The sequence below is a fragment of the Diprion similis genome, chromosome 14 (assembly GCF_021155765.1).
Source record: "Diprion similis isolate iyDipSimi1 chromosome 14, iyDipSimi1.1, whole genome shotgun sequence".
NCBI lineage: Eukaryota > Metazoa > Arthropoda > Insecta > Hymenoptera > Diprionidae > Diprion > Diprion similis.
The window spans coordinates 6,493,436-6,507,240 of record NC_060118.1 but is presented as its reverse complement, the minus strand read 5'-3'; the positions used below and the strand labels follow the sequence as shown (position 1 = coordinate 6,507,240).

Genomic DNA, 13,805 nt, shown 5'->3' with positions numbered 1-13,805 from the left:
TCAGATTTGGATGAACATAATGTTGGATCTGAATATATGTGACCCGTTTTCTACGAATATAGTCAGATCTAGCAATACTTAACCAGATTTAGATCCAGGTATGTACCCGCAATACGATATCTGACCACATGTATTCAGATTTCGATCAATATACTGTCAGATCTAATAATGTGTAAACAGATTTCAGTGCAGGGACGTACACGTAAAGTTAGATCTGACTGTACGTAATTAGATTTTAATGAACATAATGCCAGATCTGAATACATGTAACTATATTTCTACGAATATAATGTCAGATCTTTCAATATGTAAACAGATTTCAGTTCAGGTATGTACACGTAAAGTCAGATCTGACTGTCCGTAATTGGATTTTAATGAACATAATGCCAGATCTGAATACATGTAACCATATTTCTGCGAATATAATGTCAGATCTTGTCATATTAAACCAGTTCTGGTGAGACGTGGAGTTAAAATTGATCGTATATGATCAGATTCGATAAAATATAGCATCAGTTTCTATCGTGTGAAAAACTAGATCTGAATAAATGTAATATCGGATTTCACCCGGTACGACGACTTAGAGTAAAAAAGCCTACAGTCTATAAGTTTCATAATGTATAATCAGATCTGGTTAAATGTAATGTTAGATCTGTAAGGATCCAAAAAAGATATTGTGAAATACAATATCAGGTATAACCTAAATTAGACCTAAATGGAGTTATTGATCACTCGGTATAAACAGATGTACATACGTAGACAAAGTGTCGAATTTGATCGTGTATGATTAGATCTTGTGAAGAATAAGTCAGATCATTCCAGATCATAACAGCTCATTCTCAATTAAATCTGGATAAATATGTCAAATCTAATCGTATTACATAACCGAGTAAAATGCCACATTTGTATGTGTTGTAATCAGATCAAGTTAGAAATAAGTCAGATCTGAAATATCTGAATATGCATATCAAGTTTGAATTACATCTGAATCAGGCTCTGGAAATCAACGTTTACGATTCACATTCACAAGTGAGTCACGAGTGTGTAAATGTTGGATCTTCGCACACGTAAGATTGAATCTCAATCAGATAATGTTCCATATTCAAATTCGTCACATCCAGTAACCCGAACCTGGGTTCAAAAAACCCTCAAACTACACAATATCTGATTAAACGAAGTTTGAAATGACCGATCAAGGATATAACTTAGCTAGATCCGATCATATGCAGGTAATTAAATATTTTACGGAACAATTTCCTCCCTGAGTTTTACAATACAGGGAGAATCGAAAGATGAATTAAGGGTCGAATCAAGGCATGGAAATCCGCTTTCCCGCCCTCTTCACAAATTTCGTAAGGAAGTAATTCCGCCCCTTGACTTAATTGTGAAACTCATATCTCACAATCAGCCTGACCAAGCAAAACGAGAAACCATTCAGCAGAATCCAAGGACGTGCGAGGGGTGACGACGATCCCTTACAAATACCTGTACACGTATTTCGGAAAGAATTGAACCTCCCAAAAAACTTAGAGATCAAAGTGCAGAGATTTTAAAGCGAGACCCTAGCTTTTCTTCCGGGGAACGACTTCCTCGTCGGTTTTGCGCACCTGTAGAACTCGACGAACACTTCCGACGAATCATCCGTCTGCGTGACGTTCCTCCGGTGCAAACTGCCCTCTTCTTGCTCTTCGCTTCCATGCTCAAGTGTGCGCAGCCAGGGATGAAGAGCCCTGGGGTGTCGCCGGGGGTTTGGAAGGGGTTGAAATTGCTGACTACGGAATCCCGTCGACACTGTTACAGCGATGCTCGTCCAGGGCATTTTCCCACCTGCTGAATAGAATTCGCCAAGTCGCCCGACGTCCTTCCCTTGTGTCTCTTATTCACCTCCTCGAACACCCGAGAAAACTACCCCGATTCGACGGGACGAAAAGGGGCGCCTCGTCCGATCATCGCGTCCTTGATAGATCAATTTATGCCACGGAATTCCTGATTCGTCCCCTGCTTTCTCGCTTTTCACTTCATCAAGTCACCCCAAAGGACAAACCAATTACCCGCACGATGCTTCCGCAGCATCGCGTTGACTCTTCGTTGTTTAACTTGCAAACAAGTATTCGGTTGACTGAATCACTCGCGATAGGCAATTGAATCGATTTATGCCGTTATGTATCGATTCAAATCGTTTCGAGTTACCAGAAATTATAACGATTCGCGAGTTTATGGCGGGTGCGGAAATATGGTGAACTGTCTAGTCAGAATACGAATCTTGTTATAAAAAAAAATATAAAAAAATCAACATCCCTTTGTCGTAAAAAGAAATTTTCATTTACCGAAACATTCCTCCTATTTTCCACAAATTTACAGAATCATAAAGTTATTCCATAAGTACGTCCCACCATTTTTTCTATTCCTCCAAATTATAACTGAAATTTATTTCTATCCTTGCTTTACGACAACACAAAAAATATATACATATACATTTATAAACGATTTCCAGCGATTGAAAAAATTTGTAAAATTTTTCTCATCAATTATTTTTTCCATCGTAATTACGTCCTTACCATTAATTCGGTATATCATTTATTTTCATTTGTATATTTAATTAAAAAAATTCTTAAGCCTTGTATTTTTTATTTAATCATCACCGTGACGAGCGAATAATTACGAAGGTATATACATATTACGTGTGACACGTATATATAAGTGCAATGTAGGCACGTACAGATAAAGGGTGAGATAAATATACATAATCCTTGAAGCTTTATGTGTATATATTACATGAAATACAAAGTTTATATGACGACGTTTTAAGTTGATGTTATGAGGAAAAAATTGACGCTGTGGATATTCAAGGGGCGTGAGAGGGGCGAAGGGGGTGGGGGTGGGGGATTAGATATAACCGTAAGCCGGGTATAACGACGTAAATTTTTTTTACCCCCGGTTTTTTTTATTTGTTACTCGCAACACCGTGGCTCGTTTTTGTCGTAGGTACATCCAGCTACCGCGTAATGGTAATTTTCTTTCCTTGTTTTTTTTTTTCTTTTTTTTTTTTTAATTTATTTATTCTTTGGACGCACTTTTAGCTCGGATTACTTAATAAAACCGCCCTGTCAGTACAGTTTTCCTTTAATATAAAAGTCAACCAAGCACCCGAACTTTGTTGTATATTATCTTATATATTTTAATCCATATTTATGAAATGTTTACCTTATCTCTCTTCCTGGGAAGTTTTTTTTTTTTTTCTTTGTGTTTTTTTCCTTCGTTTTCTTGCCGTTTCTTATTTTTTCGTTCGTGTTATAAAAGCAGTTCATTATCATACGCATGAACTCATTAACGAAGAAGAGTTCACAGAAAGTTGGGGAGGAAATTTTTTTCAACCCGAATAAATAAATTGAGTGATGTCAATATTTTTTCTTGATTAACGAAATTTTTGTTTCTTTATTCTTGATGGAAGAATAAAAAATAGAACGTGAGGACTTTTTGCAATATTTGATCCGTAATCTTTTTTCTATTAGGGCTTGAAAGATTGAGCGAAAAATCGGTGTAGGATACTCGCTACTGGCAGTCGTAGGTATGAAGGATGGAGGCAAGAGACACGAAGAAGGAGAAGAAACTCCAACGGAATCAGCCGACAACTGATAACCTCCGATTCAACGCGCGTTCTCCAATTACACCTTGGTTCTTGTTCGCGAGCATTCGTGTATAGAGAGAAAGAGAGAAAGAGAGAAGGAAAGAGAGAGAGAGAGAGAGAGAGAGAGCTCTAAGCTCCTCGTTTCGTCCGACTAATTACCGTTCGCTTCTTTCGGTCGATCTCTCTTGAAATGAACAAGCATTATTTTCTTCCTTTTCGTTCTCCACACTTTTTTCCTTCCTCTCACCTAATTTTTATTTCCTATTTTCTTCCCCTTTCGCGTTCTGAAGACTCGACGCTCGGCTTTCGGGAGAATCAGCAAATTTCTATCCAATTCAGAGGCTGGATTACTGTATCATAGAGACGTGTATTTATTATGGGTATACATAGTGTGCCTAGAACTCCTACGACGCGCCCCTTTCTTCGAGGTCAAAACCTTCAAGTGAGATGTCTACCAACTGTCTAAAGAAATCCCTATATTGTTAGGGATTTATTTTTCTCGCGACCGCTACCCTGCTCGGTAATTCCTTCGTGTATAATTGTGGTGTGAGTTATTTAAAGTACCGCTCATTTTTTCCTCCCACGCAGATTCAATGTCACAACAATTAATCACCACCGATCTAGGGGATTTTGGCGCCGTTGGTACGCATCTTACTCAAGTCCAGTCCAGCGCAAGATAGAAACTTTTTTGTAAAAAGAAGCTGCACTCCTAGACACACCATTTATACTCACACCACGTGAGAACCCCACTACGAGTGAAGGGATTAATTGACATTGATTACATACAAGCATGAAGCGCAGCTTCTAATTTCCTGCAAGTTTTGCAGGATCTTTGTCATCCGTTAAATTTCTGTCCGGAAGAGCGTTGTTACATGGAATATGTTACATAGACCGAGGGTTTCGGGGCAGGGGAAGCTGGAGGTTGCAAAGAGGGACTCGAAAGGCTTCCAAGTACCTACCCGTCCGGTATTAAGGCAGACTCGTGTTGGTGTCTAGTCGAGATGTCCCATCCGTACGGAGGTTCGGCATGATGGTCTTCTGGGTAGGTACCTACATACAACTGGCACATGCTACTGGTAGCCGGTGTGGTCATGTCCTTCGTCCTTTGCCGGCTCACCCTGTCTCAGGAAGACGGATTTATTTCCCGCGAATTACATTAGCCGGGGGATAAGGGCTCGTTTAATGCGTCCCGACGCGCGGCGCCTTCGTCTACTATGTGTGCAGGTATTATGGACCACTGTTTCAAATTGCGGAAAGATTTTTCTTCTCCTTTCACCATTTCCCGCAAAAGGAAGGTCTGAACGTTAGTTTTTAACGTCAAAAATATCCTTTCGAAGTCTTGGATCTTTAGCTTAGGACTGAAAAGACCTTGGGCCATTTGAACAACTTGTCACAGAAGTATGCAATTTGAATTTCCCGCTCTTTTCAACCTTACGTAAGATTGACAAATAATATCTTTGATTTTTTTTCCTCGTTAGTCAATTAATTTGAAAATTACTGGACTGATCGAATCCAAAATTTCATTAGATCGAAGCTACTAAGAACTGCATCGATTTAGACCATAATCGTCATGACCGTTGATCCCTTCTCCAAATATCATCACTTATATTTGTTTTTTCGGATTTTTTATTGGAATCGATCGAAAACTACTCTATCCAACAGGTTCAAAATCCGATCAGTTCTAAGTAAAGAAAAGCTCCTTTTGGAGACAAGAACTCAAACGAAGAACACGGATTTTTTCAAGAATTGAAAATATTTGGTTTTTTGATTTCAGATGCAGTTATCATGAGTTATCCTGACCACCGCAAGAATACTTTTGTCTGAAGGGTCTCCAAAAACCAGTTTTCAACGAATGAGTTCTAAAAAATTTTGTATAAAAATTTTATAAATCATTTTATATATTGTTCAAATATTGTTCTTTCATTTGCTTAAATTCTGAATAAAATGATTCTTTTATTGTATTTGAAAAAAATTGTTAAAAATGTGGTTTTTTTCCCTTTAAAACCCGTGTAACTCCTTAATAACCCAGAATTGATATGTTTTTACACGTTATTCAACAGGGAAAGAGCCACATGTACTTTGAGATACCTTTTAGATTCGAGCTTGAAATTTTTTGAGTAAAATTGTTCCAGAAAAAAAAACTCTGTCCTAATTTGATACGGTATAATATACATAACATGTTTATAGTGAAACACGAATATCATCGAGTGCAGATTTCTTTCACAATCAGAAACGCGTACACTTAACGCTGTCTTCTATGCAGTAAGAAGTTCGTGATACGTATAAATTAACTAAATATTATTCTGGAGCCCCGCTGTGTCCTGATATTCATTATTTATGTGCTCCCGAAAGTTTGAAACAAACGTAAAGGATTGACAAGGGTAGAAACTTGGAAGAGACATCAGATGCTGATCCTCTAAGACTGATTGATAAACATGGAAATAATTTCGAAAGTGATTAATACTCTTAGCCAAGGAGCTTAGGCACAGCTATTCTGAACATGTAATCGATTAAAAATTGTTAATAGATTGTCTGCGTGAAGTTTCAGACATTTTTCGGGTTTCAAAGATTCAAAATTATGACAAGAATAAATATAGCTACAATATAATTTGGGCCTACTTGCAAGATATTTCCGTTTCTTCATTTGCAATTTGTGATAAAAAGGTAACATATATTTTCTTCGTTCAAAAATACTCATTATTTTACAGTTTTAAATTCAGTGTGTTAATAGCTATAACACATATCAAGGATTTTTTTAAATTTTGATTTTAACTATTTTTTGGTCAAAAACGGTGAAAATCACAAGATTTTCTGCGAATTTTTGATAATTGTCTACCACTTTGTCAATATGACGTATGGAGAAAGCGGTGGTGACTCTTGCCCTTTCCGAGCTCAGTCGCCGACTGAGTGCTGCTCGCTTTTCGCCAGCCCGACTCGCCGCCGCGCATGCGCAGTGCGGGTGCTCGCAACCGGCTGACCTCAGGCGCGAATATGGCTCCGCAGCGCTCCGCTCGTGAAGGCGTCGAACTAAGATGCCCGACGCTTGGCTCGGCCCTTCGTATCCACCGACGAACTATTGGTGAACTTGGCATTTCCAAGCAACTTGTCCCTATTACGAGAGCTGAGGAGAACGCCTCGTCGCACTCTCTCTTCTCCTTCCCGGCTCTCTTCGCACGCGATTCGCCCGTCGAAGCCATTGTATCACCACATAACCTAAGTTATTAATTATAACGGAGAAGAATCGTAATTTTTCGAGTTCTAAATTACTTGAGTCGTATAAATTAATGAAACGTCATCAATAATATACCTTTTGTACTATCCACACGCAAAAAAAACACAGTCAACAGTCAGTTGTCAACCTGATTGCATTAGTTCAATTTTTTTCCACCAGATGCCGCATCGCAAAGTACCTATTCCAAAATCGTGAAGAAGTGAAGCAGCTGATAATGTGAATACACTGACTGGTGCAGTGTCCACATTAAACTAGCGATTCGAATGCTGAAATGAAGATACAGGAACGACACTCAAAAGAATATTCACACCGTTCGTTCCTGGTGTCTTTTACGCAACGATCCTTGAGGTCTAGAAGGATCCTGTGAAGGAAGCCAAGAGCTGCATTCGCTACCGAATGGAACTGCAAAGAAACAAAGAGAGCCTGACAAAGCGGCAGTAGTACTTCGTGTCTTGAGTTATATTTGGGTCATCGTATAAATGAATAATGCCGTACATTCAGGTCCAGCTTTGCTTCCGCCAACCCAACCCAACCCTGCCCTACCCGACTTAAAGGTCCATGCTATGTGCACCTCTGGCATGGTATGCTCCAAGGAAATAGTTGTCGTTGGTGGCTGCAGCCCCGCAGGATGCAGCGGCTCGTGGAGTCCCGGGGACATGATAATCCCAGGAATGCGTTGCATATATAAGGAAATGAATGCATGAATTTCACGTCACAGACGCGAAGACCTACGGGAGAAACAAGGAGGTCAGAACACATGACTGTGGGTGAATAACGACGCTGCTACGCTGACAAGGATCCCAGAATCCGATATATTATTTGGTGCTGCGAACGTTATTATCAAGTCTTTTAACCATAACGTATCGATAAGTGTGGGTGAATTTTGTACAGATAATTTGAAGATGTATTGGGTGTACAGTTCAATCACAAAAATCACCAGGAAACAGAATTTTCAGAATAAAGATTGTTGGGTTTAATTCATGCTGGAACACTCAGTGTCCCACTTTTATTTGCAGCTTTTTATTAAATAAACTACTTTTTTCGGAACAACCGCCGATTTTTCTGCTTCCACACGGTCTCTGAGATATTTCTAAGTTTAAAAAAGATATTAAATTCATTTATTTATTTATTAAAAAAATGGCACATGTAAGGAAATGGTCGAAATTGCTAGTTTTTCACAAAAAAAGAATTTTCTGCTGATCTACTATGAAATTCCGAATGCCAATTTTCACACGAACTTAATACACACTAAAAAATTTTACACAATTTTTCCCAAATTTTTCTTGTTGTTTTTGTTTGTTTGCCATATTGGATTCCCCATTTTGAATTTTCGAATTTTGAGTTCAGATTTGTGATCAGCGATCTTAAACGCTATTGTGTGCAAAATTTCAAGTGAACCCAAAGTAAGAAAAAATGTATGCATAAAAGGGTTATTCGAAGTAGGTCAAAACAATCTTTCCTCAATATGCGGTTAAACTAAAAGAACTAATTGATTTTTTTTGTTTCAATGAAAAAACTGTATCATTTATCCAAATTCATCGAACCACAAGTTATTCTGACTGTCGATGAGTTATCTACAAATTGCTTGAAGTCCAATTTTTATCCAGCCTTGCAGTAGAACAAAAAAGAAACTTATATAGAAGCATGTGTTCCTTGTTTATACTATTATACTATTCCAACACTTTTTCACTGGACTGTACCCCTAATATATTCTCAAATTTTTGTCATGTCAACAAAAGAAGCATCAGGTGTATTTTTTTTCCAATCAGAGATCGAAATTCTTGAAATGACAATGCGATCAACGTGAGTATAATCATAATTCTGGATAATATCGGCCATAAAAAGTTCACCAAAACAATCTGTGACGAAATAAAAGTTTCTGCAACAATTTTTGAAAATTGTGATAATAATATGTATGTTTGTTTACTTTTGAGAATATATTTTTCTTTAACTTTCGTCAGTATCTGTAGAAGACATCTTTGAAGTATATCTCGGCGAAACGTTTTACAATACTATTATAGACTAAGAAGTCTTGAATCGAGGAAGTTGTAAAATGCCTCCTGAACTCACCCCAATCTACGAGGAGAGGTTATGGGTAAAAGTCGAAACTTACATAATATGTTTTGGAAAAGTTTAAGCATTATGGACGCTTATAATCTTCGAACGATCCTTCGTTTGGTTCTGTTTTCCACTTAGTCTCCAAAGTAGGCGAATCAAAATGTATCCTGACAGTCCAAATGGACTCTAATAAAGGTTATGACTAGAATATCAATCACGATTTCCTCTCCGTCCCGCCCCATTTGTGTCACGATCAGATCTTTTGTTCCGGAAATGGAGCAGCCGCAGGTACTTTGATATGAGTGTATACAAGGTGTTCGATAAGTCGTGTAACTCACCAATAGAAAACATCAACTTACCGGGCCGAATTAACATTCTTCTTTCACTCCAATTCACCCAAGATTCAGGAATTGAGGAATTCTGAGATCACTGGTTTTACGAATCTCAGCTTAAAATTTAAAAAAATGTTGAAATTCAGCTTCAAATGCCGATCAAAAATGCAGAAAATCACTCGATTTTAACGTAAATTGATCACCAGGGGTTCTCAAGAACACTGACCAAGTGCCTGAAGTGAAAATTAAAAGATTAAAAACTGCAGCAGGGACAGAAAGTCAACCATTTTTAATTACCGAGTTTCGAGTTCCGATTTGTTATTAGTAATAACATCATAAATCCCCGGAAACCTAATTTCATCCGAACGAAGTAATTTCTCGCACTTTCGTTCGACATATTGGATCCACCATTTTGAATTGCGAAGTTTTGTTTTTGGATTCGTGATCAGTGTCCTCATAAACGCAAGTTTCATCCAGATCAAATAACTTCTTATATTTTCGTCCACCATATTGAATCCGCCATTTTTAATTGCCAAATTTCGAGTCTAAAGTCATGAATAGTAACCTTACGGATTACCAGGTACCAAGTTTTATGACATTCAAATATCTTCTTGTATTACTGACAGCCATATTGGATTCACCATTTTGAATTGCGAAATTCTATATTCAGATTCGTAATCAGCGACTTCCAAGGCTAACGATTTTCAAATTTCGAGTCAATAGGGTGTAAAGAAAAACGTGTGCCCCTGCGAATCGGTAAATAGTCAGCTGAATGAGCTTTGTTAAGAAGTGCATTAATTTATTGTGCTCAATAGAGGAATTCCACTTATGCTTCACTGTCCTTATTTTCAGGCAGAAAATCGCAACGAGTTGCCTGCTATCCGTGATTTACAGGACATCCTGTACAGTAGATACACATTTGCTTTTGTCACGCGGATGTATCATACATGCAAACATAGAGAGACAGAGATACGCGTGAATTTGTTGGCGAAGACAATAGGCTCAGAGGGGGAAGCGAGAGTGAGAGTGAGCAAAATCAGGACAGCCGTACCAACAAATGACAATCGCGTGTCGGACGATGTGTCGAGAGCGCTGAGAGGGACGCGGGGGAATCCCCGTCTAGCTGACAAAGGGCCTAGTCGGGCTGCAAGAGGTTGGCAGCATTGCCGAGAGAAGTGCGTGACATATATACAGAGTGGGTAACATACATACACCCGCAGCTACGCCTGGGATTATGCGGAACAATGCGATCGCATCAAAGAAGTTGAATATGGAATTTGGTTGGTCCGGGGATCGTATATACGCAGGATGCGACAAAACATAAGGAGGGAGGTGAGCGGGAAAAAACGGGATTAGAAAAAATTCATCCGGTTGGAAAATGGCGGCGCCTATTCGAGAACGTATCTCCCTACCTCCCAGGGATTTCACTGCAAAAAGCCACAAACGGCTTAGGTGCAGATTCGTCTCCGTAATGTCCGGTGTTATTCTCTTCACTTCGCAAACTGTAAGTATACTTCGCGTAAATTCGTTTCATTATACAACAACTAGCAGTTGAAGACGATTAATAAACTAATTGAAAACTTACTGGATTAGTCGATCGTTTAGAAAATTTTTTTTACAATAGATTTCGGGTCTTTGAATATTTTAAGGTTTTTCGTGAAACTTGACGAATTATCAGGGTTCGAACGTCTCACGAGATTTCATAAGACATTATATTTAAGTATACCTACCCTTTATTAGATTAAAAAAAAAACCTAACCTGAAAGTGAAGGGATTTTCTAAGGGTACAAAAATTGCGCAGAATTTGAATGCAAGAATTCTCAGTGTCATTTATAAGTCGTAAGGCTTCTAAGAGACTTGATGAAATTTTATGGAGCTTCGCGATATTTCAAGGTATTCCACAAAACTTCAATGATTCTAGAGAACTAGGAAAAGTTGAACTGCTCAGTAAAAACAGTGGATTTTTGCAAATGTCAGATTTCAATAGAACTGAAGTTCGAGATGTCTTCAACGTACGATATTTCTCAAAATTCATATAATATAATAAATAATCCTTGAAAATACAGTTGTTCAGCTATCGACGACAATTGTTTGATCTTGAATATCGTTTTCCAATCACGCTCGCGGTTTCTTCTCATCCATATCCAAAATACAGTTTCCCAACCCATCCCAGATGACGATCTACTTCATTTCCGATTCTACGACTCTACGTATTCGTCACAGAGTCATTAGAGGTGAGAAACGAAGCACGTTGATGCTCTTCAAGCACTTGAAAATACATTTTGATAATAATAGAGTTAGACTAGTATAGTTAGACAGTACGGCCAATCACATTATAACTTCGCTGACTGTGTACTGTGTATTTCACGGTGAATCCCCTTTTAATTCACATGTAACCAAATTGAGTGCTCCTGTAACCACTTTTGTTAAGAAAGATACATTCTTTTCTAAAAATAAAAATAACCAGATGAAATGACAGAGTTTCATTCACGTAACAAAACATAACAGAGAATTCAGAAAAAGATTCACAGAGACCGGGTTTCGCTAATTCGATGGTCTGGAGCCCACAGGATCGGGGCAAAGGGTCGGAGGTACTGGGCTGAGGACAAAAAGGGAAATAATAAGTAAATGGTGCGTTTAGCTCAGTGCCGGACGAACGACGCCGATTAGTCGACGTCGAGTTTTTCCTCTTTCATTTTCTTTTCAGTAGGTACCTTTCGCGGTCTGCTTCAGTCGGTGTTTCAGAACCAGCTAGCGTAATTTGAATTGATTGTCCGCCAGCGAGAAACTGGCACAACGTGCTGACAGCGACCAACTTCGGCAAACTCGGTGCTTTTTACCACGTTTTTATTCACACATCGGTTTCTCATCGATTGCTGACGATGAGCTATGGATTCGTTAGCGAAATGAACAAAGTCCGCAACCCGATTACGTATAAGGTTCTTAATATAAAATTTTTGCCGGTATTGGGCGTGTGATAGTCCTTTTTATCGACCGAGTCGACTGATTCTTGTTTCTCGTTGTTACTGTGAATTACAGTTTTCTTTACTCAGCCTGAATATCGTATCCTCATTTACTCCTCATTGATTCTAGAATGGAGTAAGGTCTCTCAGCCATCGAATTTCTTACCCCAAAGATCGAGGAATTGCCAGAATAATAAAACATGGCAGAAAATCCTAAATCTTTTGGACAATTTTATTTGGGAATTAACGAATCTCTTGAATTCTTCTATAAAAAAGCAATGCCCTACCAAAATTTGAACAAATTTTAGTCGTTAAAGTTTATTCATGATAACGAAAAATAAAATCACTCAACTCAGTCGATAAAAATGTGCACTTTACCGGCCTAGTAAAATGTGCCTTATTTCGCATATTAACCAGAGCCTATAAATCTACATGCTTAATTTTACATGTAATACTTTCGACAAAACTTTTTTCTTTCATACTGGAATAACTCCGGAAGACGTATTCCTGGAATGAGTAGCGATGAAATTACAAGAATTAATTTCCGAAAAACAAAAGATTTTCTCTTTATATTTTTCTTCGACGTTTCGCACGTATAACTGCCCTATCTATGGCATTTTAAGGTCATGATGCGTACAAGCCTGCTCAGATATTACTCATCGTCAAAATAATTGACATTTTACTCGATCGGTAAAGACTGACTATTGCACCCTCTTAGTTATTTTCGCTCCGTCTCTAACGAGGCGGTGCCTTCAACCATTCGATTCGTGTTTTATTCCCTACGTTGCGACTTATAGTCGTGAGGGTGAAAAATTGAACCACGTAGCGATTTGTCCAGGGACGGCGACGTCGACGAGAAAAAAATTCCGGAAAGGCGGGGGCGAACGGAACGGCACGAAAACAGGCCGGAAGAAAGAAAGAAAGAAAGAAGGACGAAGGCTTGGGGTGGAATTAATAACGGCAATAAACAAACAAGCTTTTCTCTCCCCTACGGAACTCGATGCGTGAGCACGTGTCACCATACACTTATTATCTTTCATGGGGCGAAGGTTTCTGTTCAGGAGGGCGTATTATACTCTTGCAGACTGTGACTTCAGGGTTTAGTTCAAACAAACTCGAGGTTTGCTGTGTTGCCGGGAAGTAATGTAATAAAGCCGCCTGGTAAAAACATTGTACGTCAGATTCTACAAATTGTAAGGAAAACAAACGAATTAGCTTGGTGAGATTTTCCTCCATTAAACCTTCTGGGAGGTTAAGTAAATATTTTGTATTAAAGATGAATAAGATACGGAGAACGGTTTCTTTGAAGTGATACGCAATGCTACTCGGAGAAAATTAAACTCGATCAAAATCACGAATCACGTTTCCACCGCAGGCTATAAAAGTTACGTTGAAATACGTTACGACGAGTTACTGATTGAGTTTTACATGACATTCATCTTTCATTCAGAGAAAACTTTTTTCCCTTTCGAAGCAATCAATTTGTAGATAATTTTCTCGTTGAAACACAACATTTTATTGTAAGGACCAGAATTAATGAAATCATATTTTCAAAATCGCAAAATCGGAACTCACGACGACAAAAAATTAGA

At 38.5% G+C, this 13,805-nt stretch overlaps 1 protein-coding gene across 2 annotated transcripts in view; it reads right to left on the bottom strand.

The window, feature by feature from the left end:
• Nucleotides 1-13,805, bottom strand: part of LOC124414808 (zwei Ig domain protein zig-8) — a 378,841-nt gene that overhangs the window by 231,127 nt on the left and 133,909 nt on the right. The gene's annotated exons all lie outside the window — the stretch shown is intronic.